The sequence below is a fragment of the Pithys albifrons genome, chromosome 4 (assembly GCF_047495875.1).
Source record: "Pithys albifrons albifrons isolate INPA30051 chromosome 4, PitAlb_v1, whole genome shotgun sequence".
NCBI lineage: Eukaryota > Metazoa > Chordata > Aves > Passeriformes > Thamnophilidae > Pithys > Pithys albifrons.
The window spans coordinates 100,866,881-100,891,845 of NC_092461.1; the positions used below are offsets into that span (position 1 = coordinate 100,866,881).

The window sequence follows — 24,965 nt, forward strand, 5'->3', positions numbered from 1 at the left end:
GCCCGAAATGTCGTCCCTCGGGAAACCCCCTTGGGGACCCCCGGTGCCCGAAATGTCGTCCCTCGGGGAACCCCCTTGGGGAGCCCCGGCGCCCGAGGTGTCGCCCCTCGGCAACCCCCCCCTTCGGGGACTTCCGGCGCCCGAAATGTCGCCCCTTGGGGACCCCCCATTTGGGGAGCCCCGGTGCCCGAGGTGTCGCCCCTCGGCAACCACCCCGTGGGGAGCCCCGGTGCCCGAAATGCCGTCCCTCGGCCAACCTCCTTGGGGACCCCAGAGACCCCCAGAGGACCCCCCCAGGGACTCCACAGGGACCCCCAGAGACCCCAGAGATTCCCAGACACTCCCAGGGACACCCAGGGATCCCCTAGAAGCTACAGAGATCTCCCAGAGAACCCCCAGTTTTCCCCAGAGACCCCCCAGAGACTGTCAGAGACCCCCAGACACCCCCAGACACCCCAGGGACCCCCGTAGACCTCCAGACACTCCCCAGGGACTCCCAGACGCCCCCACGGACCCCCAGGGACCCCCCAGGGACCCCCCAGAGACCCCCAGAGACTCTCAGAGACCCCCCAGGGACCCCCAGAGAGCCCACTGGGACTCCCCAGGGAACCCCAGAGACTCCCCATAGATCACCAGGGACCGCCCAAGGACTACCGCAGACCCCCAGACACCCCCAGAGACTCCCAGGGGCCCCCAGAAACTCCCAGAGATCCCTCAGGGACCCGCAGAGACCCCTCAGGGACCCCCAGAGACTCCCAGACACCCCAGAGACCCCCCAGGGACCTCCAGAGACCCCAGAGACTCCAAGAGACCCCCAGAGACCCCCACGGACCCCCCAGGGACCACCAGACACCCCCCAGAGATTCTCAGAGACCTCCAGGGACTCCCAGACACCCGCCGAAACCCCCCAGGGACCCCCAGAGACCCTTCATAGATCACCAGGGACCGCCCAAGGACCCCTACAGACCCCCAGACACCCCCAGAGACTCCCAGGGGTCCCCAGAAACTCCCAGAGACCCCTCAGGGACCCGCAGAGACCCCTGAGGGACCCCCAGAGACTTCTAGACACCCGTCAGGAACCCTCAGATGCCCCCAGAGACCCCCCAGAGACTCTCAGAGACCTCCAGGGACTCCCAGACACACGCCGAGACACCCCAGGGACACCCAGAGACCCCCAGACACCCGCCAGGGACCCTCAGACACCCCCAGAGACCCCCAGAGACCTCCAGAGACCCCCAGAGACCCTCCAGAGACGCTCAGAGACTCTCAGAGATCCCCCAGAGACCCCACATGGACTCCCAAGGACCCCCTAGGGACCCCCACAGATCGCCAGAGACCCACCCTGTGACCCCCAAAGAACTCCCCTGGGGATCTCCTGGGACCCCCCAGAAACCCCCAGACACCCCCAGAGACTCCCAGAGACCCCCCAGGGACCCCCAAGGACCCCCAGAGACTCATAGAGACCCCCAGAGACTCTCAGAGATCCCCCAGGGACCCACAGGAACCCCTCAAAGATCCACCAGAGACCCCCAGAGACCCTCAGGGACCCCCCAGGGACCCCCATAGACCGCCCAGAGATCATGAGATGCCCCCCAGGGACCTCCAGAGACCCCTCCAGAGATCACGAGAAACCCCTCCGAGACCCCCAGGGACCTCCAGAGACCCCCAGGGACCCACCTTGGGACCCCCAGAGGACCCCAGGGACCCACAGGAACCCCTCATAGATCCACCAGAGACCCCCATAGATCCCACAGAGACCTCCAGAGAACCCCAGAGACCACCAGAGATGCTCCGGAGACAACCCAGAGACCCCCAAAGAGATCCCCGGTGCCCGAAATGTCGTCCCTCGGGGAACCCCCTTGGGGACCCCCGGTGCCCGAAATGTCGTCCCTCGGGGAACCCCCTTGCGGAGCCCCGGCGCCCGAGGTGTCGCCCCTCGGCAACCCCCCCCTTCGGGGACTTCCGGCGCCCGAAATGTCGCCCCTTGGGGACCCCCCATTTGGGGAGCCCCGGTGCCCGAGGTGTCGCCCCTCGGCAACCACCCCGTGGGGAGCCCCGGTGCCCGAAATGCCGTCCCTCGGCCAACCTCCTTGGGGACCCCAGAGACCCCCAGAGGACCCCCCCAGGGACTCCACAGGGACCCCCAGAGACTCCAGAGATTCCCAGACACTCCCAGGGACACCCAGGGACCCCCAGGACGCTACAGAGATCTCCCAGAGAACCCTCAGTTTCCCTCAGAGACCCCCCAGAAACTGTCAGAGACCCCCAGACACTCCCAGACAGCCCAGGGACCCCCCTAGACCTCCAGACACCCCCCAGGGACTCCCAGACGCCCCCACGGACCCCCAGGGCCCCCCCAGGGACCCCCCAGAGTCCCCCAGAGTCTCTCAGAGACCCCCCAGACACCCCCAGAGAGCCCACTGGGACTCCCCAGGGACCCCCAGAGACTCCCCATAGATCACCAGGGACCGCCCAAGGACCCCCGCAGACCCCCAGACACCCCCAGAGACTCCCAGGGGCCCCCAGAAACTCCCAGAGATCCCTCAGGGACCCCCCAGGGACCCCTCAGGGACCCCCAGAGACTCCCAGACACCCCAGAGACTCCCAGAATCCCTCAGAGACCCCCCAGGGACCTCCAGAGACCCCAGAGACGCCAAGAGACCCCCAGAGACCCCCACGGATCCCCCAGGGACCACCAGAGACCCCCCAGAGATTCTCAGAGACCTCCAGGGACTCCCAGACACCCGCCGAAACCCCCCAGGGACCCCAAGAGACCCTCCATAGATCACCAGGGACCGCCCAAGGACCCCCACAGAACCCCAGACACCCCCAGAGACTCCCAGGGGTCCCCAGAAACTCCCAGAGACCCCTCAGGGACACGCAGAGACCCCTGAGGGACCCCCAGAGACTTCTAGACACCCGCCAGGAACCCTCAGATGCCCCCAGAGACCCCCAGACCCCTCCAGGGACCCCCAGACACCCCCAGAGACCCGCAGGGACCCCCAGATGCCCCCAGAGACCCCCCAGAGACTCTCAGAGACCTCCAGGGACTCCCAGACACACGCCGAGACACCCCAGGGACCCCCAGAGACCCCCAGACACCCGCCAGGGACCCTCAGATGCCCCCAGAGACCCCCAGAGAACCCCAGAGACCCCCAGACCCCTCCAGGGACCCCTAGACACCCCCAGAGACCCCCAGAGACCCCCAGAGATCCCCAGAGACCCTCCAGAGACCCCCAGAGACTCTCAGAGATCCCCCAGAGACCCCACAGGGACCCCCAAGGACCCTCAGAGACTCTCAGAGATCCCCCAAGGGACCCCACAGGAACCGCCAAGGACCCCCTAGGGATCCCCACAGGTCCCCAGAACCCCCCCCTGTGACCCCCAAAGAACTCCCCTGGGGATCTCCTGGGACCCCCCAGAAACCCCCAGACACCCCCAGAGACTCCCAGAGACCCCCCAGGGACCCTCAGACACCCCCAGAGACTCATAGAGACCCCCAGAGACCCCCAGAGACTCTCAGAGATCCCCCAGGGACCCACAGGAACCCCTCAAAGATCCACCAGAGACCCCCCAGGGACCCCCAAAGAACTCCCCTGGGGATCCCCTCGGACCCCCCAGAAATCCCCAGACACCCCCAGAGACCCCCAGAGACCCTCAGGGACCCCCAGAGACTCCCAGAGACCCTCAGAGACCCTCAGGGACCCCCCAGGGACCCCCACAGACCGCCCAGAGATCACGAGATGCCCCCCAGGGACCTCCAGAGACCCCTCCAGAGATCACGAGAAACCCCTCCGAGACCCCCAGGGACCTCCAGAGACCCCCCAGGGACCCACCTTGGGACCCCCAGAGGACCCCAGGGACCCACAGGAACCCCTCATAGATCCACCAGAGACCCCCATAGATCCCACAGAGACCTCCAGAGAACCCCAGAGACCACCAGAGATGCTCCGGAGACACCCCAGAGACCCCCACAGAGATCCCCTGTGCCCGAAATGCCGTCCCTCGGCCAACCTCCTTGGGGACCCCAGAGACCCCCAGAGGACCCCCCCAGGGACTCCACAGGGACCCCCAGAGACCCCAGAGATTCCCAGACACTCCCAGGGACACCCAGGGACCCCCCAGGGACCCCCAGGACGCTACAGAGATCTCCCAGAGAACCCCCAGTTTCCCCCAGAGACCCCCCAGAGACTGTCAGAGACCCCCAGACACCCCCAGACACCCCAGGGACCCCCCTAGACCTCCAGACACATCCCAGGGACTCTCAGACGCCCCCACGGACCCCCAGGGCCCCCCCAGGGACCCCCGAGAGACCACCAGAGACTCTCAGAGACCCCCCAGGGACCCCCAGAGAGCCCACTGGGACTCCCCAGGGACCCCCAGAGACTCCCCATAGATCACCAGGGACCGCCCAAGGACCCCCGCAGACCCCCAGACACCCCCAGAGACTCCCAGGGGCCCCCAGAAACTCCCAGAGATCCCTCAGGGACCCGCAGAGACCCCTCAGGGACCCCCAGAGACTTCCAGACACCCCAGAGACTCCCAGAAACCCTCAGAGACCCCCCCCAGGGACCTCCAGAGACCCCAGAGACTCCAAGAGACCCCCAGAGACCCCCACGGACCCCCCAGGGACCACCAGAAAGCCCCAGAGACCCCCCCAGAGACCCCCCAGGGACCACCAGAGACCCCCCAGAGATTTTCAGAGACCTCCAGGGACTCCCAGACACCCGCCGAGACCCCCCCAGGGACCCCCAGAGACCCTCCATAGATCACCAGGGACCGCCCAAGGACCCCCACAGACCCCCAGAGACTCCCAGGGGCCCCAGGAAACTCCCAGAGACCCCCTCAGGGACCCGCAGAGACCCCTGCGGGACCCCCAGAGACTTCCGGACACCCGCCAGGAACCCTCAGATGCCCCCAGAGATCCCCAGAGATCCCCAGAGACCCCCAGACCCCTCCAGGGACCCCCAGACACCCTCAGAGATTCCCAGAGACCCCCAGGGACCCTCAGAGACTCTCAGAGCCCTCCAGGAACTCCCAGACACACGCCGAGAAACCCCAGGGACCCCCAGAGACCCCCAGACACCCGCCAGGGACCCTCAGATGCCCCCAGAGACCCCCAGAGATCCCCAGAGACCCCCAGACCCCTCCAGGGATCCCCAGACACCCCCAGAGATTCCCAGAGACCCCCAGGGACCCCCCAGAAACTCTCAGAGCCCTCCAGGAAGCCCCAGACACACACCGAGACACCCCAGGGACCCCCAGACACCCGCCAGGGACCCTCAGATGCCCCCAGAGACCCCCAGAGATCCCCAGAGACCCCCAGACCCCTCCAGGGACCCCCAGACACCCCCAGAGACCCCCAGGGACCCCCAGAGACTCTCAGAGATCCCCCAAGGGACCCCACAGCAACCGCCAAGGACCCCCTAGGGATCCCCACAGGTCCCCAGAACCCCCCCCTGTGACCCCCAAAGAACTCCCCAGGGGATCTCCTGGGACGCCCCAGAAACCCCCAGACACTGCCAGAGACTCCCAGAGACCCCCCAGGGACCCTCAGACACCCCCAGAGACTCATAGAGACCCCCAGAGACCCCCAGAGACTCTCAGAGATCCCCCAGGGACCCACAGGAACCCCTCAAAGATCCACCAGAGACCCCCCCAGGGACCCCCAAAGAACTCCCCTGGGGATCCCCTCGGACCCCCCAGAAATCCCCAGACACCCCCAGAGACTCCCAGAGACCCCCAGAGACCCTCAGGGACCCCCCAGGGACCCTCATAGACTGCCCAGAGATCACGAGATGCCCCCCAGGGACCTCCAGAGACCCCTCCAGAGATCACGAGAAACCCCTCCGAGACCCCCAGGGACCTCCAGAGACCCCCAGGGACCCACCTTGGGACCCCCAGAGGACCCCAGGGACCCACAGGAACCCCTCATAGATCCACCAGAGACCCCCATAGATCCCACAGAGACCTCCAGAGAACCCCAGAGACCACCAGAGATGCTCCGGAGACACCCCAGAGACCCCCACAGAGATCCCCGGCGCCCAAAATGTCGTCCGTCGGGAACCCCCCTTGGGGACCCCCGGTGCCCGAAATGTCGTCCCTCGGGGAACCCCCTTGGGGACCCCCGGTGCCCAAAATGTCGTCCGTCGGGAACCCCCCTTGGGGACCCCCGGTGCTCAAAACTGTCGTCCCTCGGCAATCCCCCCTTGGGGACCCCCGGCGCCCGAGGAGTCGCCCCTCGGCAAACTCCCCCTTGGGGAGTCCCGGCGCCCGAGGTGTCGCCCCGCGGCAACCTCAACCCGATGACTCTCGGCGCCCGAGGTGTCGGCCCTCGGCAACCTCGCCTTGCGGACCCCCGGCGACCGAGGTGTCGCCCCTCGTCACGCCCCTCCTTGGGGAGCCCCGGCGGGCATTGGAGGTGGTGGGGGCTGGACTACGATGCAGTTCTTGGACATGTCCGCCAGGCGGGGCAGCGCAGCTGAAGGGCCGGCGAGGGCGGGATTCGAACCGGCGTTTTTGGCAGCGGTATCTGCATCGCTACTGCGCACGTGCGGATTAGAGAGCTTCGGCGGTACTGCGCAAGCGCGGAGTACGGCTCGCCGTCGGTACTGCTCATGCGCGGAGTACAGCGCGCCGTCCCAATTGCGCACGCGCGGAGTACAGAGCGCTGTCGCTGCTGCGCATGCGCGGAGTACAGAGCGCCGCCTCTGCTGCGCACGCGCGGAGTACAGCGCGTCGTCGCTACTGCGCATGCGCGGAGTACGGAGCGCCGTCTCTGCTGCGCACGCGCGGAGTACAGCGGGTCGTCGCTACTGCGCATGCGCGGAGTACGGTGCGCCGTCTCTACTGCGCACGCGCGGAGTACTGAGCGGTGTCGCTCTTGCGCATGCGCGGAGTACCCAGCGCCGTCGCTACTGTTCTCGCGCGGAGTCCGCCTCTCTGTCTCTCCTGCTCGATGCCACATCCCGTGTTCGTTCATGGCGCTGTTTTCCCGCACCTGCCGCAGCCGGTGCCGCGGGAGCGCGCGGGGAACATCCCGCCTCCGGTGCGGCTGCTGCAGAGGCGTTCCTGGAGCGCGGCGCCGGCAGCATCGCCCGCAGCGCCGCCGCCAAGATCGTGAGTGCCGGGGCCGCGGGGCAGGGGCTGGGCTGGGCTGGGCCTCAGTGGCGCTCCATGCACGGATAAATACTCTGCATGCAGCTTGGTGGGTGCTTTCCCGTCCTGGGGGTGAGGTGAATCCTGGGCTCCTGTGCTTTTGTCAGCCGAGATGGAAAATTCCTGCACTTGGTTTTGGCAAGTGGCAGTTTCCCAGAATTTTCTTACCTTGTTTGCTTCCTGTGGAACATGTGGACCAGCAGAACTCTCAGGGCTTGTGTTCAGAACAGGCTTGAGGAGAGTGAGTGAGTGAGTGAGGGAGTGAATGAGTGAGTGAGTGAGTGAGGGAGTGAGTGGAGTGAGTGAGTGAGTGAGGGAGTGAGTGAGTGAGAAGGAGCCACAACGTGTCTTGTGAGTGAGTGAGTGAGTGAGTGAGTGAGTGAGTGAGAAGGAGCCACAACGTGTCTTCCTTGTCCTGCACTGCAGGATCAGAATCCTGGTTTAGGTTAGGGATGCTTTTGCACTGTTGCATGTCTTCGATGGTCAGAGCCAACTTTCTGCTGGGCCACTTAGGAAGAACAGTTGCCTAGAGCTTCATGTTTGCTTTCCTTGCAGCCTGGAGTGTTGGGGGGATTCCTGAAGCTGATTGCCTTGAAAGCCAGTGATCCCCAAGGCTTTGACCTGCTAAACAGCATCATGGAGCATATGCCCCCGTGAGTATGAGCTCAAATTGCATTCAAAACTGACTTCTGTGGGCTTTGGTTCTGCAGTGTGCAGTCATGCCAAAGGTTAACACTTCAGGAGCAAAAATGTCACATTTATCAGTTAAAGAGATGGGAACAACTTTCTCTGTGTTTTCTGTAAAGTGACAGCACCAGTCAAAGCCCACTGTGAACTGAATAACTGTTCTTTTAAATTTCCAGTGAATCAGTTGACTGGTACAGGAAACAGGTCTTCATTCTGCTATTCCAAAGACTTCCAAGTTCCAAACCAACAAAACTTATCAAAAGTAAGTTCCTTGCTCTGAAAAGCTCCAGTGTGTGACACGAGTGGTTCAGAGTGTGCAGTTGCACAGATCAGGCATCCTGTACATGGGTGGGACTCTGCTGGCTCCAGGGACTTGCTCCAAATGCTCTGGAGTCAAGGGGACATAAAGGGCAGTGGCCACAGCAGGTGACACTCCATGAAAACTGAGGGAATGGAACTAAAGGACTTGTGTAGTTCTCCTCCTTTCCTGGTGTGTGTGATGTCGTTACTTGTCTGAAAGTGTCTCCATTTAATCTCCAGCTAATAGCAACACACTTGCCCTGTCACACAGCACAGCCATTCTGACCACTGCTCTCTGCAGTTTGTGTTCATGCTGGGAAACATTCCATGCTTTTGTGTCATTTTGGCCTTCATGGGAATAAAGTTCTGAGGAAGGGTTTACGTTCCTCTGTCAAAGCTGTGACACATTGTTGAAATCATCCCCAGGCAGATGGCCATGCTGATGAAATTCGTGATGTTATCTCTACACAGATCACACAAGGTCTGTTATTAATCCTTTAAAATCTGCTTGATGCCTCCTGTAGAGGAGCAAGAATTACAGGGTTCTTCCAGTGGTGTTCCACCAACCAAATGGAAGTGGTGCTTCCAGCGTTCCACGTTTCAGTGTTGTGGTGCCCGAGAAGATGAGCAGTTTTTAGGCAAACTTTGGAGCAGCAAGTTAATGCCCTTCAGTAAAAGGGAACATTTATGAAGGCTGCCCTTTCTGTCTCCTTCTTAGAATGCATTTTGCTGCTGACTCTAAAGCAATTCTCTTGTTTTCATCTGGAGTTTTACTTCATCCTTTTTCTCGTTGCTTTCTCCTCTTCATTAACTAGTATGGCACAGGAAATGGGGCATGAGCTCTGCAGGAAATACTTGGCAGCATACAGCCAAAGGGAGTGTGTTCTGTTGGCTTGGGTTGTATTTCAGGCTGCTGTGCAGTTTTTGCCTTTGAAGCAGGAAAGAGTTGTCTCTCTGGCTGAAATGGCAAAGGAGGTTTGGCGCTAATCTGACTGCCCGGGTGCCTCTCCTTTTGGGGTTCATTTCTGATTTTCTGCCCACAGTTCCTCACTGATAGTTCAAGTTACTGATCTCCTGAGCGGGTCATAAAAGGGAAGGATTGCTGTCTCTGGTTTTTATCCTTTGTAAAAAGTTTGTATGTGCAAACATCTATGTAAGAGGGCAGCAATTGTTAAGAAACAAATTGTCTTGTGTTCTCTGTTTCCTGGTGCTTTGTGTGGTTTCTGCTTTTCTTTGGTCACCATAGGGTGATAAATCGTTCTGATACTTTTTCTCTAACTGTCATACTAGGATGTTTGAAACGGGCTTGGAGAAAATGATGATTCCTGAAATCCAGAAAGAGTCTGGGACAAGTTGAAAAGCAGATCCGTGCTGTTGGCATCACCAAGACATTAACAGAATGTCCTCCCGTGATGGACACTGAGTACCCCAAGCCGTGGTAGGTGCCACACTTCTTCAGGGTCTGCTGGTGATGCTGTTGGAGGTCTGGAAAGTAGGAGCTTTCACCAGAATAGGCCCCTCCAATAAACTCCTTTGGCATTTCTTCAGGCCCACTGTTGTGGTGAGACTCAGCTTGAGGCTTTTCATACCTTTTCATCCTTCACTGCACAAAGGGAAGTGTGTTTTCAAAGCAAATGGCAGAGCTGGTTTGAGATGTGTTTGAGCCTGGATTTGGCTGAGTAGAGCTCCACTGAAGGGAATTAGGCTACTGTCAGCTTGCATTCCTTCTGGAAAGCTGGGCCCACTTTTGACTTGTAACTGTCCTAGTCAGGAGGCCTGAGAATACTCACAACCTGACAGGCTGTAGTGTCTTAGCCTGAAAGTGGAATCTGGGGGAAAGCTCTGGAGACTGAAAGGCAGTCCAGCAGTCTGGGGGCTCAGGTAGCCTGAACTGAATGACAGTAACCGGATCCAGGACTGGAACTCTTTTTGAATGTACTTAGAGAAAAACTGTAATCTGGAAAAGAATTGCTATTCTTGGGTTTGTATCACAGCAATTTGAGCTGCTAAAAAATGAGGGCATTGCTGATGCTGTTAATATGAGCAGCTGCATTGTGCCTGGAAAGGACCCAGACCCACAGTCCTAGTGCAGCTTCCCTGGGACAGGGACAGTGCCAGGAGTTAAGCAAGTCCCTGCAAAGGGGTTCCAGGTAATCTGAGCGTTCTTGTGAAGCACAGGCTGTCCTCACCTGTTCACTGTTCCCCTCCCCTCTCCCCCCAGGATTCCTTTGCTGCAGGCCCTCCCACCTTGGCTTGTTTGAGCTGCCTGAGGATGACACGACCCCTGACAAGGAGCACTTCATTGACACAGAGGATACTCCAGGCTGTGAGACTGCATTCTCCCAGCTGGCCTTTGCTGGGAAGAAAGAGCATGATCCTGTGGGGCAAATGGTGAACAATCCCAGGATCCAGCTGGCCCAGTCTCTGCACAAACTGTTCACAGCGTGCCCAGGCAGGGTAGGTGGCTTGGGCTCTGCATCCCTGGGCTGCATTCAGCAGAGAAGAAATGCCTCTGTGAGAATGGTCTCTTGCTAAGGTTTGATAATCAGCAAAATGAAGTGTGTTGTAGGCAGAAGGCAAGATCTTGCTGTGTCTTCTTGTTCATTGGAACTTGGCTTTTGTAAGGTTTTCCTGGTAACCTCAGAAAGGCCTTATTTTTCACAGCACTTAGTTTAGCAATCAGCTCAAATATATGCTATTTTAAAGATGAAGATTTATCCCCTTGATGGCCTATAACTAATGGTTGTCTCCTGTTCAGTTGCATGGACGTGGGAGATTCAGGCAGCTCATATAAAATTAGACATTTTGAGTGCACAGCTAACTCTTACCCCAGATAGTGTTTGTTTTGTTCAAGATTTGGGTAAGTAAAGATTGTCTGAGAGATGAGCTGTTTCTCCCTCCATAACTGCTGCTCTGAGAGTGTCTGAGCTTGTGCCCTGTGCATGAAGAGCCATGGCAGTGGCTGAGTGTCCCTGAGCCCTCTGCTGTGTCTGTGCTGCAGGTTCTGTGCATGCTGAGTGTCCTTGAGCCCTCTGCTGTGTCTGTGCTGCAGGTTCTGTGGATGCTGAGTGTCCTTGAGCCCTCTGCTGTGTCTGTGCTGCAGGTTCTGTGCATGCTGAGTGTCCCTGAGCCCTCTGCTGTGTCTGTGCTGCAGGTTCTGTGGATGCTGAGTGTCCCTGAGCCCTCTGGAGTTACAATCTGGAAAAGGATTGCTTTTCTTGGGTTTCTATCATGGCAATTTGAGCTGATAAAAAAATGAGTGCATTGCTGATGCTGTTATTATCAGTAGCTGCATTGTGCCTGGAGAGGACCCAGACCCACAGTCCTAGTTGTTATGGGTTTGGCCAGATGGGCCTAAATTTAGTTTTTAAAAGTTCAGCTAGGCCTGGGAATTGTCAGCTGACTTGAGCTGGACTGAGCTAGCTAACAGCTGACTTCTTCTGGCCAATAATATTGTATTCCATACCATATTGCATCATCTCAAAAGGGGTAAGAGCTGGTGTGTGGGAGTGGCTTAGGCAGTTGCTTCACAGCTGTGGTCCCAGCAAGACACTCTGCTGTCCCAGGAGGGATGGGGAGGCCCAAGCCCGGAGTACCAGCTTACCATCATGTTATCTTAGGGAAGTAAAATGTTTGTTCTTAGCTTTTCTCTCTGCTTAAGTCTGTCTCTGAAGAATTGACTTCTCTAGAATGATTTGTAGTTGAAATGGTAGAATTTGTGTTTACTGGGAAGTGGGAAATTATTTCTTGTTATACATAACTTGTGTAAGTGTGTGTTATATTGTAGTTTCCTCTTAATTTTCTCTTTTCTGTGTAAATACATGTAGTTAGTTCCAGCATAAACCTGCTTTTGAGGTTTTTTCTTTTCTCTCTCTCTTCTTTTTTTCCCTTGGCTGGTTGGGGGGAGGAGGAACCCTCTTCACTCTGTCCTGGACAGTTGGCGTTTTGCCAGCTCAACCCAGGACACTAGTGCAGCTTCCCTGGGACAGGGACAGTGCCAGGAGTTAAGCAAGTCTCTGCAAAGGGGTTCCAGGTAATCTGAGCGTTCTTGTGAAGCACAGGCTGTCCTCACCTGTTCACTGTTCCTCTCCCCTCTCCCCCCAGGATTCCTTTGCTGCAGGCCCTTCCTCCTTGGCTTGTTTGAGCTGCCTGAGGATGGCATGACACAACCCCTGACAAGGAGCACTTCACTGACAGAGAGGATACTCCAGGCTATCAGACTGCATTCTCTCAGCAGGATCAGCCCTAAACTACCCCACGGTACCCCTGAACCCTCAATGGACACATCCAGCACCTGAACAGAAACCCAAGTCCTTATTTATTTACAGAGGCGAAATGATTGGTAATTGCTTATGATCTGTGGAGAATTTCCTTTGGAACGATCAGAGAGTTGTATCAAGGCAGAGCGTTTCTTTTGGTTCTTTTTCTTGTGGTTTGTAATTTCCTTTCAGGCTTGAATGAGTTTTTTGTGCTCCTGTTAGAAAAGCAGCATGATTTTACCTTCCTGTTTTGGGGGGCTTTGTTTGTTTCCATTGTTATCCCTGTTAAATCAGGCCTCCTGTGAATAGCCTGCGTTGTCCTACAGGACTGCTTTGTTTATGGATCAGAGAGAGAGAAGGGAACTGACTTTTCCTTCTCTTGAATTTTTCCAAGCACAAGTGGGACATCATCTTGCTACTCCCCAAAGCACTGCAGGGATGTGGGAGTAGTTTAGTGCTGGTTCAGTTCTCTGGGAAATAACCACGTTGCAGAGGTTTAAGAATCAGTAACAATTGTATTGTCTTTTAAATGCTAGGGTCTTTTAAATGCTGGGTCCTGCAGTCCCAGCATGATGAGGGAAAGAGGAACTTGAGTTCTTCTGAGAAACCTTCTGTTATTCCTTGTGCAGTCTTTTTTTCCTGTTCTATGAGTCACGGCTCACTCTCTCTCTAACAAAATCTGTTAGAGAGTGAGACTGCAGTTTAGAATTTGGGTCTGTTCCCTACAAAGTTTTGCAACGTCCGAAGGAGTGGAGCGCTGACTGCTGTCAGCAAAGCTGATTTGTTAATACTCTGTCAGATTTCCCTCAGCTTTGGGCAGGAAAGGCAAGGGTTTGGGTCAGGAATTGTGAAAGCAGCGCCTGTGTGCCTGTTGCTTCTTGTGTGTGTGTGGCAGGGCTGGGACAAGGGCTCGTGCAGGAACCTCCAGAGCCAGGAGGAACAGCAGCAATTTGTGGAGAAAGAAAACTCCAGGTGGTAAGTGCTGCCAAATTTGTTCTTGCCTTATCCTGTGCTCTGTAATCAGTAACAGGTGACGTGCAGAAATGTCCTAGGGCCAGGGGAGAGCTGAGCTCGGTGCGGGTGCTGCACAGGGCACAGACGCAGGGGTGGAGTGGGAGTCTTTGGGACTTCTCAGAGGGAAGGGAGGGCTGGATGTGTCAGAGGGAGCCATCGACTTGTGCTCACTTGAACACACTTGTGCAGGTCCCTGGGATCCAGTGTAAAGTGCAGGTGTACTCGTGTTCAGGGGTGAAGGGTCTGAGAGGGACTGTACTTCCTGTGACTTTGCAGGGCACCAGGAATGAGAGGAACTGTGATGTCTGAGGTGTGTCCTGTCCAGTCGTTTTTCCCTCTGGGAACATAGAGCCTGTGGGCGGAGCTGTGAGTGTTTGGATGAGCAGCGCAGGGCCCGGAGAGCTGGGAATTCCAGGTGCTGATAGAACCGTTGCCTCAGGTGGGTTTAGTTTGTGTCTGTGAGAGCTGGGACTGGGGCTGGAGAGCTGTTGTTGGGAAGAAAGGATGGAGTAAATTTGCTCCATGAATGTGTAAAGAAGGACTGAGTAGCAGGGAAGGGGAGTATTTCTAAACTGTATCAATATTCCCCCCAGATTCAGCACGGAGCAGTGATAAGGACGGTTGGATTTGGTCCGGGCCTGCCAGGATCAGCCCTAAACAACCCCACGAGACTCCTGGACCTTCAATGGACACGTCCAGCACCTGAACAGAAACCCAAGTCCTTATTTAATTACAGAGGCGAAATGATTGGTAATTGCTTATGATCTGTGGAGAATTTCCTTTGGAATGATCAGAGAGTTGTATCATGGCAGAGTGTTTCTTTTGGTTTTTTTTTTCTTGTGGTTTGTAATTTCCTCTCAGGCTTGAATGAGTTTTTTGTGCTCCTGTTAGAAAAGCAGCATGATTTTACTTTCCCATTCTGGGGGCCTTGGTTCCCATTTTTATCCCTGTTGAATTATGCCTTCTGTGAATAGTCTGTGTTGTCCTACATGACTGGTTTGGTTATGGGTCAGCGAGGGAAAAGGGAACTGACTTTTCCTTCTCTTGAATTTTTCCAAGCACAAGTGGGACATCATCTTGCTACTCCCCAAAGTGCTGCAGGCACATGGAAGCAGCTCAGTGCTGGCCCAGTTCTCTGGGAAATAACCACGTTGCAGAAGTTAAAGTATTAATAACAACTCCTATTGTCTTTTAAATGCCAGAGTTGGATGGTGCAGTCCCGGCATGAGGGAAAGAGGAACTTGAGTTCTTTGTGAGAAACCTTCTGTTATTCCTTGTGCAGTCTTTTTTTCCTGTTCTATGAGTCACGGCTCACTCTCTCTCTAACAAAATCTGTTAGAGAGTTAGACTGCAGTTTAGAATTTGGGTCTGTTCCCTACAAAGTTTTGCAACGTCCGAAGGAGTGGAGCGCTGACTGCTGTCAGCAAAGCTGATTTGTTAATACTCTGTCAGCTTTCCCTCAGCTTTGGGCAGGAAAGGCAAGGGTTTGGGTCAGGAATTGTGAAAGTAATGCCCGTGTTGCTCGTGTGTGTCTGTGATAGGGCTGGAAGAAGGGCTCGTGCAGGAACCTCCAGAGCCAGGAGGAACAGCAGCAATTTGTTGAGAAAGAAAATTCCAGGTGGTAAGTGCTGCCAAATTTGTTCTTGCCTTATCCTGTGCTCTGTAATCAGTAACAGGTGACGTGCAGAAATGTCTTGGGGACCTTGGAAAATCTCTGGTCTGCTCAAAAGTGGGAAAATCCCCCTGGAAAAAATTTACCTCCAAATAAGGCCTGAATATCTCAGGAGGTTTGACCTGGGAGAAAGGAGCTGTGGAAGAAAACCACCCTAAAAAGAGGCAATTGGTATTGTAAGGTTTTCCAGCAAATAAGGATAGAGAGGAGGGAAGTGTCTTCCAATTAATAATGATTTGACGGCTGTAGGAATGATTTTTGGATGTTTTATAGTCCCTTTTTATTCCTGCAATGACTTTTAAATTACTGCTTTAAAAAGCACCTAAATTTGAGAATTTGAATTTGAGAGGAAATGGTGCAAAATAAATGCAGGGAGAGAGTGTGGAATCGTGCTGGAATCCCAGAGTGGGCTGGGTTGGGATGGGAGGGACCTTTAGGCAGTGAGGTGGTGTGTAGTTGGCATTTATTTCTGTTTCAGTAATTGCGTTTCCCCTTACAGCGTGTGATTTTAACCCTTGCTTGGCACGACGGTTGCAGTGGAAGAAAGGAAAGGAAGCCCAGAGCCTAGAGTGGGATGCCTCAGGCCTCTGCCAGGCGCAGAGGTCGCTGCTGGGTGGTGTGGAGGGGAAAGCGCTGCTCTAGAGAAAGAGACGATCCCCGACTGGGAGAGTGCTGGACTGCAATGCAATTCTCGGCCGTGTCCGCCAGGCGGCGCCGGCGAGGCCGAGGGAGCGGCCGAGGCCGGGATTCGAACCGGAGTTTGGACAGAGGCATCTGCGCCCCAGGCGGGCGCCTTGACCGCTCGGCCAGCGGGGCGGGGGCGTGGCCAGCGGGCGCGGCAGACGGCGCCGCCCTGCACGGCCTGTAATGGTAATGATAATGGAGTCAAAAGAATCAAATAAATTAAAAAAAAAATGAGGAAAACGACACGAAAAATAGATGAGTGTGGGAAGCCTCGGTGGAACCCAGAAGGTTTTGAGGCGCCTCGTTTTATTTTGCAGGCTTTGTAAAACAAAAAATACAGGAGGCTGTGCAATCCAAATCCATGAAAAAAAGAATTCCCTGTAGATCCCTGGAGCTGTTTTGCGGCGTTCCGGGGTTCCGGGGCATGGTGGGAGACTCTGGGGGCCTCCTAGGGGTGTTGGGGGTTCTTCTGGGTTCCTGTTGGACCCTGGAGGTACCTGGAAGTCTTGGGGTGTCGTTTTAAGTCCCTGGGAGAACCGTGGCGGTCCCCGGGAGGTGCCGGGTGTCCCCAGGTCTCCGGGGCCGGCAGAGTCCAGCTGTGCTCTGCAGAGAAGAAATGGAGAGCTGGGGGAGACCAGAGCAACTTGGAATGTGAAGCTGCCCTGGGGGTGTCCTTTGCAGGGCCCGCCGCCTCCAGCCCCCCTCGCTACCCGGGGCATCGGGCCAGGGCCGCGCCGCGGAGGCTGCGGGGCCGCTCAGCCCGCCTGTGGCGGGGGGGCGGAGGGGCGGAGGGGCGGGGGTCGTGCCGGGAGCGGGCAAGGAGGGGAGGCGGGAGGCGGTGCAGGCCCCGTCGCGGGTCGAGCGGGACCGGCGAGCGCGGAGACGGGAGGGAGGGCGGGCGCGGAGGTGCCGGCAGCGCCCGGCGGGGCCACATTGGCTGCCGCGGAAGCCACAGCGCTTGCCGATTAATAGCAACGACGCTGGAACGGCCTGCAAGTCGGGAGTACGGCCCCCCATTAGCGTCGTCTCGCCCGTGGCTAGCTCCCCCTCCCCACCAGGGTCGCGGCAACCCATTGGAGGGCGTGCCTGTCAGTCTTCAGGCGGCTCCCCCCCGCGGGTAGCCCCGCCTCCCCGCCGGCGACATGACATCCCATTGGCGGGAACGCCTGTCAGTCTTCGCCGACTCCCGCCCGCAGCTAGCCCCACCTCTCCGCTGGAGGAACGGTATTCTATTGGGGGCCCCGCCTGTCAGTCTCGTCGGGTCCAGCCCTCAGCTATCTCCGCCTCCCCGCCGGCAGAACGGCATCCCATTGGCGGGCGCGCCTGTCATTGTTACGCGGCTCCCGCCCGGGGCTAGCCCCGCCTCCCCGCCGGAAGAACGGCATCCTATTGGCGGGCTCCACAAACATCCTATTGGTGGGCTCCACAAAGCTCCTATTGGCGGGCTCCACAAAGAAAGATCCTATTGGCGGACTCCACAATCCTACTTAGACCACTCCAGAAACATAAATGGCATTCATTATGCAAATGCCCACAACTAACCTAAAAAAAGTAGGGCACATGTGAAAATAGCTCTTAACCCAAGGCTGCTATAGCTGCCCCATGCCTCGGACCCAAGATCAAGTGACTATTGTATAGATGAATAAATCAACAGATTTTCTCCAGTGTTTTCTTTTTTATTTACCTTTAATTTCTATGCTTTTTGAAAACAATATTCTTACATGGTATTTAGTGGAGAGTGCAACCTTTGACTATTTACTATAATATAAATGCTTCAAGAGTTTTTCACCTTTATTCTTCTTCACATTTTTAGCCACAGTAACCTAAGGCACGCCACCAGAAAACCAACCAAAAAACCTCAGAAAAGAACCCAGCAGCAAAATCCTCCAACCCAAATCCTGAACCCATAACAGAAGTGAATGATTTTTATTTTTAAGATGCTGCCTATAAGTACACAATTTCCATTTAAACAAAGATCAAGGCTTTAAAGTTCAAGAAACTTTACATATGTACATAAATTACACATCAGGAATGCCAGCCTCGGAGACCTGGGGACCCCCAGCGCATCCCGGGGACCGCCAGGATCTTCCAGCGTCTTACAGAAACCCCCACATCCCCAGGGACCCAGTGACACACAACAGGAGTCCAAGAGAAACCAAGGAAGGAAGCCTGAAGCTTCAAGGTCCGCCAATCGCTGCTCGTGGCCGCGCCGGGCCCACCAATCACGGACCGCCTTTCTCCGCTCCGTCCAATGATAGCCCGCCTTTTCAATCCGGTACGATCTCGGCAAGCTCTGCCCAGTGCATCGCGGCCCGGCCCCTCAGCCTGGCCCCGCCCTGCTACTCTCCTCAGGCGCAGCTCCTGCAGCCGCGGCTTCGCTGCCGCAGGCTCGGCAGAGGCTGTTGGGGCCAGCGAAGGGCGAGTGGAAGCTCACCAGGTTATCTCCCGGTGGGAATTGTCCCGGGAGAACGCGGGAAGGGCGGGGAGCAGAGGAGATCGCCCCCGGAAAGGCGGCGGCGGCAGCCGCGGGGTTGGAAGAACCAGCGCGCTTGGGGAAAGAGAGTCAGGGCAGGGACGGGCGGGCCGGGATTGGTTGGGCTGTGGCACGCAGGCGTGGGCGTGGCCTCCGCGGTTATAAAAACCGTGCGAGGGCACGTATTTGCCGCAGTTCGGCGCGGAGGCGGCAGACGGCGGTGGATCCACGCTGAGCGTCGGTGAGGGAGCGCCGCGGTCCGGGGGAGGGGAGCCGGAGTGGGTCCGCCGCAAGAGCTTGGGGGGGGGGGCGGGGGGCGGGGAGGCGGTGGCAGTGGAGCGGAGCGCATCTCCTGCGGGTGCCGGGCGTGGGGTGGGCGGGCGGGCGGAGCCGCGGCGCGGCTCGGCACGGGCCGCGAGGGCGGCGGGCCGGGGCCGCGGCGCGGCTCGGCGCGGGCCGCGAGGGCGGCGGGCCGGGGCCGCGGCGCGGCTCGGCGAGGGCGGCGGGCCGCGAGGGCGGCGGGCCGGGGCCGCGGCGCGGCGCGGCTCGGCGCGGGCCGCGAGGGCGGCGGGCCGGGGCCGCGGCGCGGCGCGGCTCGGCGCGGGCCGCGAGGGCGGCGGGCCGGGGCCGCGGCGCGGCGCGGCTCGGCGCGGGCGGCGAGGGCGGCGGGGCGGGGCCGCGGCGCGGCTCGGCGCGGGCCGCGAGGGCGGTGGGGCGGGGCCGCGGCGCGGCGCGGCTCGGCGCGGGCCGCGAGGGCGGTGGGGCGGGGCCGCGGCGCGGCGCGGCTCGGCGCGGGCCGCGAGGGCGGTGGGGCGGGGCCGCGGCGCGGCGCGGCTCGGCGCGGGCCGCGAGGGCGGCGGGCCGGGGCCGCGGCGCGGCTCGGCGAGGGCCGCGAGGGCGGCGGGCCGGGGCCGCGGCGCGGCTCGGCGCGGGCCGCGAGGGTGACGGGCCGGAGGCGGGGCCTGTCTCCCGCGGGTGCCGGGCTGCCCTCCAGGGAGCGCTGGGTCGGAGTTCACTGTGGCTGCTAATTCAGAGTGCGATGGGGTGGGCTCCTAGCTCCTGCCAATGCAAGGTACGCCGGGCTGAGGCCGTGTGGCTGCCAATGCAGGGAGTGCTGAAGAGGAGCCTAGTGCAGGTGGTGTCCCAGGGAAGCAGCGCGGCTTGCTTTGTCGAAGCTGCCAATGCCCGGGGATGCTCCCCCAAAGGAGAAGGGTAGATGGGATGCTGTCATTTTGGGGATTTCGTGTTTAGAGTAATATTACAAATGATGTCAGTAAAGGCATTTCATTTTATTATAATTTACCTTTAAATGTTATTTGATTTTTTTCTTTAGTTATTTATCTGGTGTTGTGTGGAGCTGTGTGACAGCTCCTAGAGATAGTTAAGTGATGATAAACTCTGACTTGTGCTTTTGTCAACAGTCCCGGGCTGCAGAGGGAGTCAGAATCAGCTTTTATCCGGAGGCAGTGAGAACTTGAGGAAGTGGAGCTGAGGCAGCAGAGTTGATGGAGCTGTAAAGATGGTAGGAGAAACCAGAGCCGGAGCAAAAAGGAAGATCTTGCCATGGGAACCTGGAGCCGCTTTGCTGACTGCGAGAAGAAGAAGAGCTGGAGCTGAGAGAGAAGACGTGGCAGTGAAATAAAGCTTGTGGGTATAGAGCTGTAATCACTAAGGGGCTCCTCGTGGCGCTAGTGCCACAGATGAGGAGAGCAAAACTGGTATAGGGACTATGGAGATGAGTTTGGGACAGGAGGGCTGAGGTACAATTCACTGGGGCGCTGGGAGTGTGTCTGTGGATGTGGCAAAGCATCTGCATGTGGTCCAGGGTTGGTGTGGGGTAGGGATTTTAGGCACTGGGTGGTGGGTATTAGGGCTTGTGGGACTAGAGTAATAAGTGCTGGTCTGGGATTGGGAGGAGGGGGGTGGAATAGAAAAGGTGCCACAGCCGGAGCAAAAAGGAAGATCTTGCCATGGGAACCTGGAGCTGCTTTGCCTGACTGAGAAGAAGAGCTGGAGCTGAGAGAAGATGTGGCAGTGAAATAAAGCTTGTGGGTATAGAGCTGTAATCACTGAGGGGCTCCTGGTGGCACTAGTGCCACAGATGAGGAGAGCAAAACTGGTATAGGGACTATGGAGATGAGTTTGGGACAGGAGGGCTGAGGTACAATTCACTGGGGCGCTGGGAGTGTGTCTGTTGCAAAGCATCTGCATGTGGTCCAGGGTTGGTGTGGGGTAGGGATTTTAGGCACTGGGTGGTGGGTATTAGGGCTTGTGGGACTAGAGTAATAAGTGCTGGTCTGGGATTGGGAGGAGGGGGGTGGAATAGAAAAGGTGCTAGAGCCGGAGCAAAAAGGAAGATCTTGCCATGGGAACCTGGAGCTGCTTTGCCTGACTGAGAAGAAGAGCTGGAGCTGAGAGAAGATGTGGCAGTGAAATAAAGCTTGTGGGTATAGAGCTGTAATCACTAAGGGGCTCCTCGTGGCGCTAGTGCCACAGATGAGGAGAGCAAAACTGGTATAGGGACTATGGAGATGAGTTTGGGACAGGAGGGCTGAGGTACAATTCACTGGGGCGCTGGGAGTGTGTCTGTTGCAAAGCATCTGCATGTGGTCCAGGGTTGGTGTGGGGTAGGGATTTTAGGCACTGGGTGGTGGGTATTAGGGCTTGTGGGACTAGAGTAATAAGTGCTGGTCTGGGATTGGGAGGAGGGGGTGGAATAGAAAAGGTGCCACAGCCGGAGCAAAAAGGAAGATCTTGCCCTGGGAACCTGGAGCTGCTTTGCCTGACTGAGAAGAAGAGCTGGAGCTGAGAGAAGATGTGGCAGTGAAATAAAGCTTGTGGGTATAGAGTTGTAATCACTGAGGGGCTCCTGGTGGCACTAGTGCCACAGATGAGGAGAGCAAAACTGGTATAGGGACTATGGAGATGAGTTTGGGACAGGAGGGCTGAGGTACAATTCACTGGGGCGCTGGGAGTGTGTCTGTTGCAAAGCATCTGCATGTGGTCCAGGGTTGGTGTGGGGTAGGGATTTTAGGCACTGGGTGGTGGGTATTAGGACTTGTGGGACTGGAGTAATAAATGCAGGTCTGGGATTGGGGGGGGGGGGGGGGGGGTGGATAGAAAAGGTGCCACAGCCGGAGCAAAAAGGAAGATGTTGCCCTGGGAACCTGGAGCCGCTTTGCCTGACTGAGAAGAAGAGCTGGAGCTGAGAGAAGATGTGGCAGTGAAATAGAGCTTGTGGGTATAGAGCTGTAATCACTGAGGGGCTCCTGATGGCACTAGTGCCACAGATGAGGAAGGCAAAACTGGTACAGGGACTATGGAGATGACTTTGGGAGGGGAGGGCTGAGGTACAATTCACTGGGGCGCTGGGATTGTGTCTGTGGATGTGAGAAAACATCTGCATGTGGTCCAGGGTTGGTGTGGGGTAGGGATTTTAGGCACTGGGTGGTGGGTATTAGGACTTGTGGGACTGGAGCAATAAAGCCAGGTCTAAAACTGGGGAGGGGGAGAGGGGGGATAGAAAAGGTGCCACAGCCGGAGCAAAAAGGAACATGTTGCCCTGGGAACCTGGAGCTGCTTTGCCTGACTGCGAGAAGAAGAGCTAGAGCTGAGAGAAGATGTGGCAGTGAAATAAAGCTTGTGGGTATAGAGCTGTAATCACTGAGGGGCTCCTGGTGGCACTACTGCCACAAATGAGGAGGGCAAAACTGGTATAGGGACCTTCCTGGGTCCCTGTGTAGCCCAGAGACTCCCCATAGATCACCAGGGACCGCCCAAAGACCCCCGCAGACCCCCAGACACCCCCAGAGACTCCCAGGGGCCCCCCGAAACTCCCAGAGATCCCTCAGGGACCCGCAGAGACCCCTGAGGGACCCTCAGAGACTCCCAGACACCCGCCAGGAACCCTCAGATGCCCCCAGAAACCCCCAGAGATCCCCAGAGACCCCCAGACCCCTCCAGGGACACCCAGAGACCCCCAGAGACCCCCAGGATCCACCAGAGACCCCACAGGGACCCCCAAGGACCCCCTAGGGACCCCCACAGATCCCCAGAGACCCCCCTGTGACCCCCAAAGAACTCCCCTGGGGATCTCCTGGGACCCCCCAGAAGCCCCCAGACACCCCCAGAGTCTCCCAGAGACCCCCCCCAGGGTCCCCCAGAGATCCCCAGAGACTCTCAGAGATCCCCCAGGACCCACAGGAACCCCTCAAAGATCCAGCAGAGACCCCCCAGGGACCCCCAAAGAACTCCCCTGGGGATCCCCTCGGACACCCCAGAAGTCCCCAGACACCCCCAGAGACTCCAAGAGACCCCCCAGGGACCCTCAGACACCCCCAGAGACCCTCAGGGACCCCCATAGACCGCCCAGAGATCATGAGATGTCCCCCAGGGATCTCCAGAGACCCCTCCAGAGATCACGAAAAACCCCTCCAAAGCCCCAGGAACCTCCAGAGACCCCCAGGGACCCACCTTGGGACCCCCAGAGGACCCCAGGGACCCACAGGAACCCCTCATAGATCCAGCAGAGACCCCCATAGATCCCACAGAGACCTCCAGAGAACCCCAGAGACCACCAGAGATGCTCCGGAGACACCCCAGAGACCCCCACAGAGATCCCCAATGCCCGAAATGTTGTCCTTTGGGGAACCCCCTTGGGGACCCCCGGCGCCCGAAATGTCGTCCCTCGGGGAACCCCCTTGAGGAGCTCCGGCGCCCGAGGTGTCGCCCCTCGGCAACCCCCCCCTTCGGGGACTTCCGGCGCCCGAAATGTCGCCCCTTGGGGACCCTCCATTTGGGGAGCCCCGGTGCCCGAGGTGTCGCCCCTCGGCAGCCACCCCTTGGGGAGCCCCGGTGCCCGAAATGTCGTCCCTCAGACAACCCCTTGGGGACCCGCGGTGCTCGAAATGTCGTCCCTCGGATACCCGCCTTAGGGACCCCCGGTGCCCGAAATGCCGTCCCTCGGCCAACCTCCTTGGGGACCTCAGAGACCCCCAGAGGACCCCCCCAGGGACTCCACAGGGACCCCCAGAGACCCCATAGATTCCCAGGGACACCCAGGGACCCCCAGGACGCTACAGCGATCTCCCAGAGAACCCCAAGTTTCCCCCAGAGACCCCCCAGAGACTGTCAGAGACCCCCAGACACTCCAGGGACCCCCCTAGACCTCCAGACACCCCCCAGGGACTCCCAGACACCCCCACGGACCCACAGGGCCCCCCCCAGAGACCCCCAGAGACTCTCAGAGACCCCCCAGGGACCCCCAGAGAGCCCACTGGGACTCCCCAGGCACCCCCAGAGACTCCCCATAGATCACCAGGGACCGCCCAAGGACCCCCGCAGACCCCCAGACACCCCCAGAGACTGCCAGGGGCCCCCAGAAACTCCCAGAGATGCCTCAGGGACCCGCAGAGACCCCTGAGGGACCCCCAGAGACTCCCAGAAACCCTCAGAGACCCCCCAGGGACTTCCAGAGGCTCCAAGAGACCCCCACGGACCCCCCAGAGACAACCCGAAAGCCCCAGAGACTCCCCAGAGACCCCCCAGGGACCACCAGAGAGCCCCCAGAGATTCTCAGAGACCTCTAGGGACTCCCAAACACCCGCCGAGACCCCCCAGGGACCCCCAGAGACCCTCCATAGATCACCAGGGACCGCCCAAGGACCCCCACAGACCCCAGACATCCCTAGAGACTCCCGGGCACCCCCAGAAACTCCCAGAGACCCCTCAGGGACCTGCAGAGACCCCTGAGGGACCCCCAGCGACTTTTAGACACCCACCAGGAACCTTCAGATGCCCCCAGAGACCCACAGGAACCCCTCAAAGATCCACCAGAGACCCCCCAGAGATTCTCAGCGACCTCCAGGGACTCCCCGACACCCGCCGAAACCCCCCAGGGACCCCCGAGAGACCCTCCATAGATCACCAGGGACTGCCCAAGGACCCCCACAGACCCCCAGACACCCCCAGAGACTCCCAGGGGTCCCCAGAAACTCCCAGAGACCCCTCAGGGACCCTCAGAGACTCCTGAGGGACCTCCAGAGACTTCTAGACACCCGCCAGGAACCCTCAGATGCCCCCAGACCCCTCCAGGGACCCCCAGACACCCGCAGAGACCCGCAGGGACCCCCAGAGACCCTCCAGGGACCCCCAGACACCCGCAGGGACCCCCAGAGACTCCCCAGAGACACTCAGAGACCTCCAGGGACTCCCAGACACACGCCGAGACCCCCCAGGGATCCCCCGAGACCCCCAGACACACGCCAGGGACCCTCAGATGCCCCCAGAGATCCCCAGAGATCCCTAGAAACCCCCAGAGACCCCCAGGGACCCCCAGAAACCCCCAGAGACTCTCAGAGATCCCCCATAGACCCCACAGGGACCCCCAAGGACCCTCTAGAGACCCCCACAGATCCCTAGAGACCCCCCCTTGTAACCCCCAAAGAACTCCCCTGGGGATCTCCTGGGACCCCCAGAAACCCCAGAGACTCCCAGAGACCCTCAGGGCCCCCCCAGGGACCCCCATAGACCGCCCAGAGATCACGAGATGCCCCCCAGGGACCTCCAGACACCCCTCCAGAGATCAGGAGAAACCCCTCCGAGACCCCCAGGGGCCTCCAGAGAGACCCCCAGGGACCCACCTTGGGACCCCCAGAGGACCCCAGGGACCCACAGGAACCCCTCATAGATCCACCAGAGACCCCCATAGATCCCACAG

At 58.5% G+C, this 24,965-nt stretch overlaps 3 long non-coding RNA genes across 5 annotated transcripts; all 3 read left to right on the forward strand.

The window, feature by feature from the left end:
- Positions 1–7,093: 7,093 nt before the first annotated feature.
- Positions 7,094–10,433, forward strand: LOC139671006 (uncharacterized). Of its 3 annotated transcripts, none has more exons than XR_011697638.1 (4): positions 7,094–7,119; positions 7,714–7,811; positions 8,022–8,107; positions 9,436–9,692. It is a non-coding gene; the product is annotated as an uncharacterized lncRNA (long non-coding RNA). The 3 variants fall into 3 exon arrangements; XR_011697640.1 differs by lacking the exon at positions 7,094–7,119 and adding an exon at positions 10,367–10,433 and having other exon boundaries at positions 7,600–7,811; positions 9,436–9,583; XR_011697637.1 differs by lacking the exon at positions 7,094–7,119 and having other exon boundaries at positions 7,600–7,811.
- A 3,656-nt stretch (positions 10,434–14,089) lies between these two features.
- On the forward strand, positions 14,090–16,006 carry LOC139671007 (uncharacterized). Its single transcript, XR_011697641.1, has 3 exons — positions 14,090–14,168; positions 14,960–15,039; positions 15,590–16,006. It is a non-coding gene; the product is annotated as an uncharacterized lncRNA (long non-coding RNA).
- Positions 16,007–18,099: 2,093 nt separating this feature from the next.
- LOC139671725 (uncharacterized) lies at positions 18,100–19,903 on the forward strand. The gene is made up of 2 exons (XR_011697773.1): positions 18,100–18,488; positions 19,669–19,903. It is a non-coding gene; the product is annotated as an uncharacterized lncRNA (long non-coding RNA).
- The last annotated feature ends 5,062 nt before the right edge of the window (positions 19,904–24,965 follow it).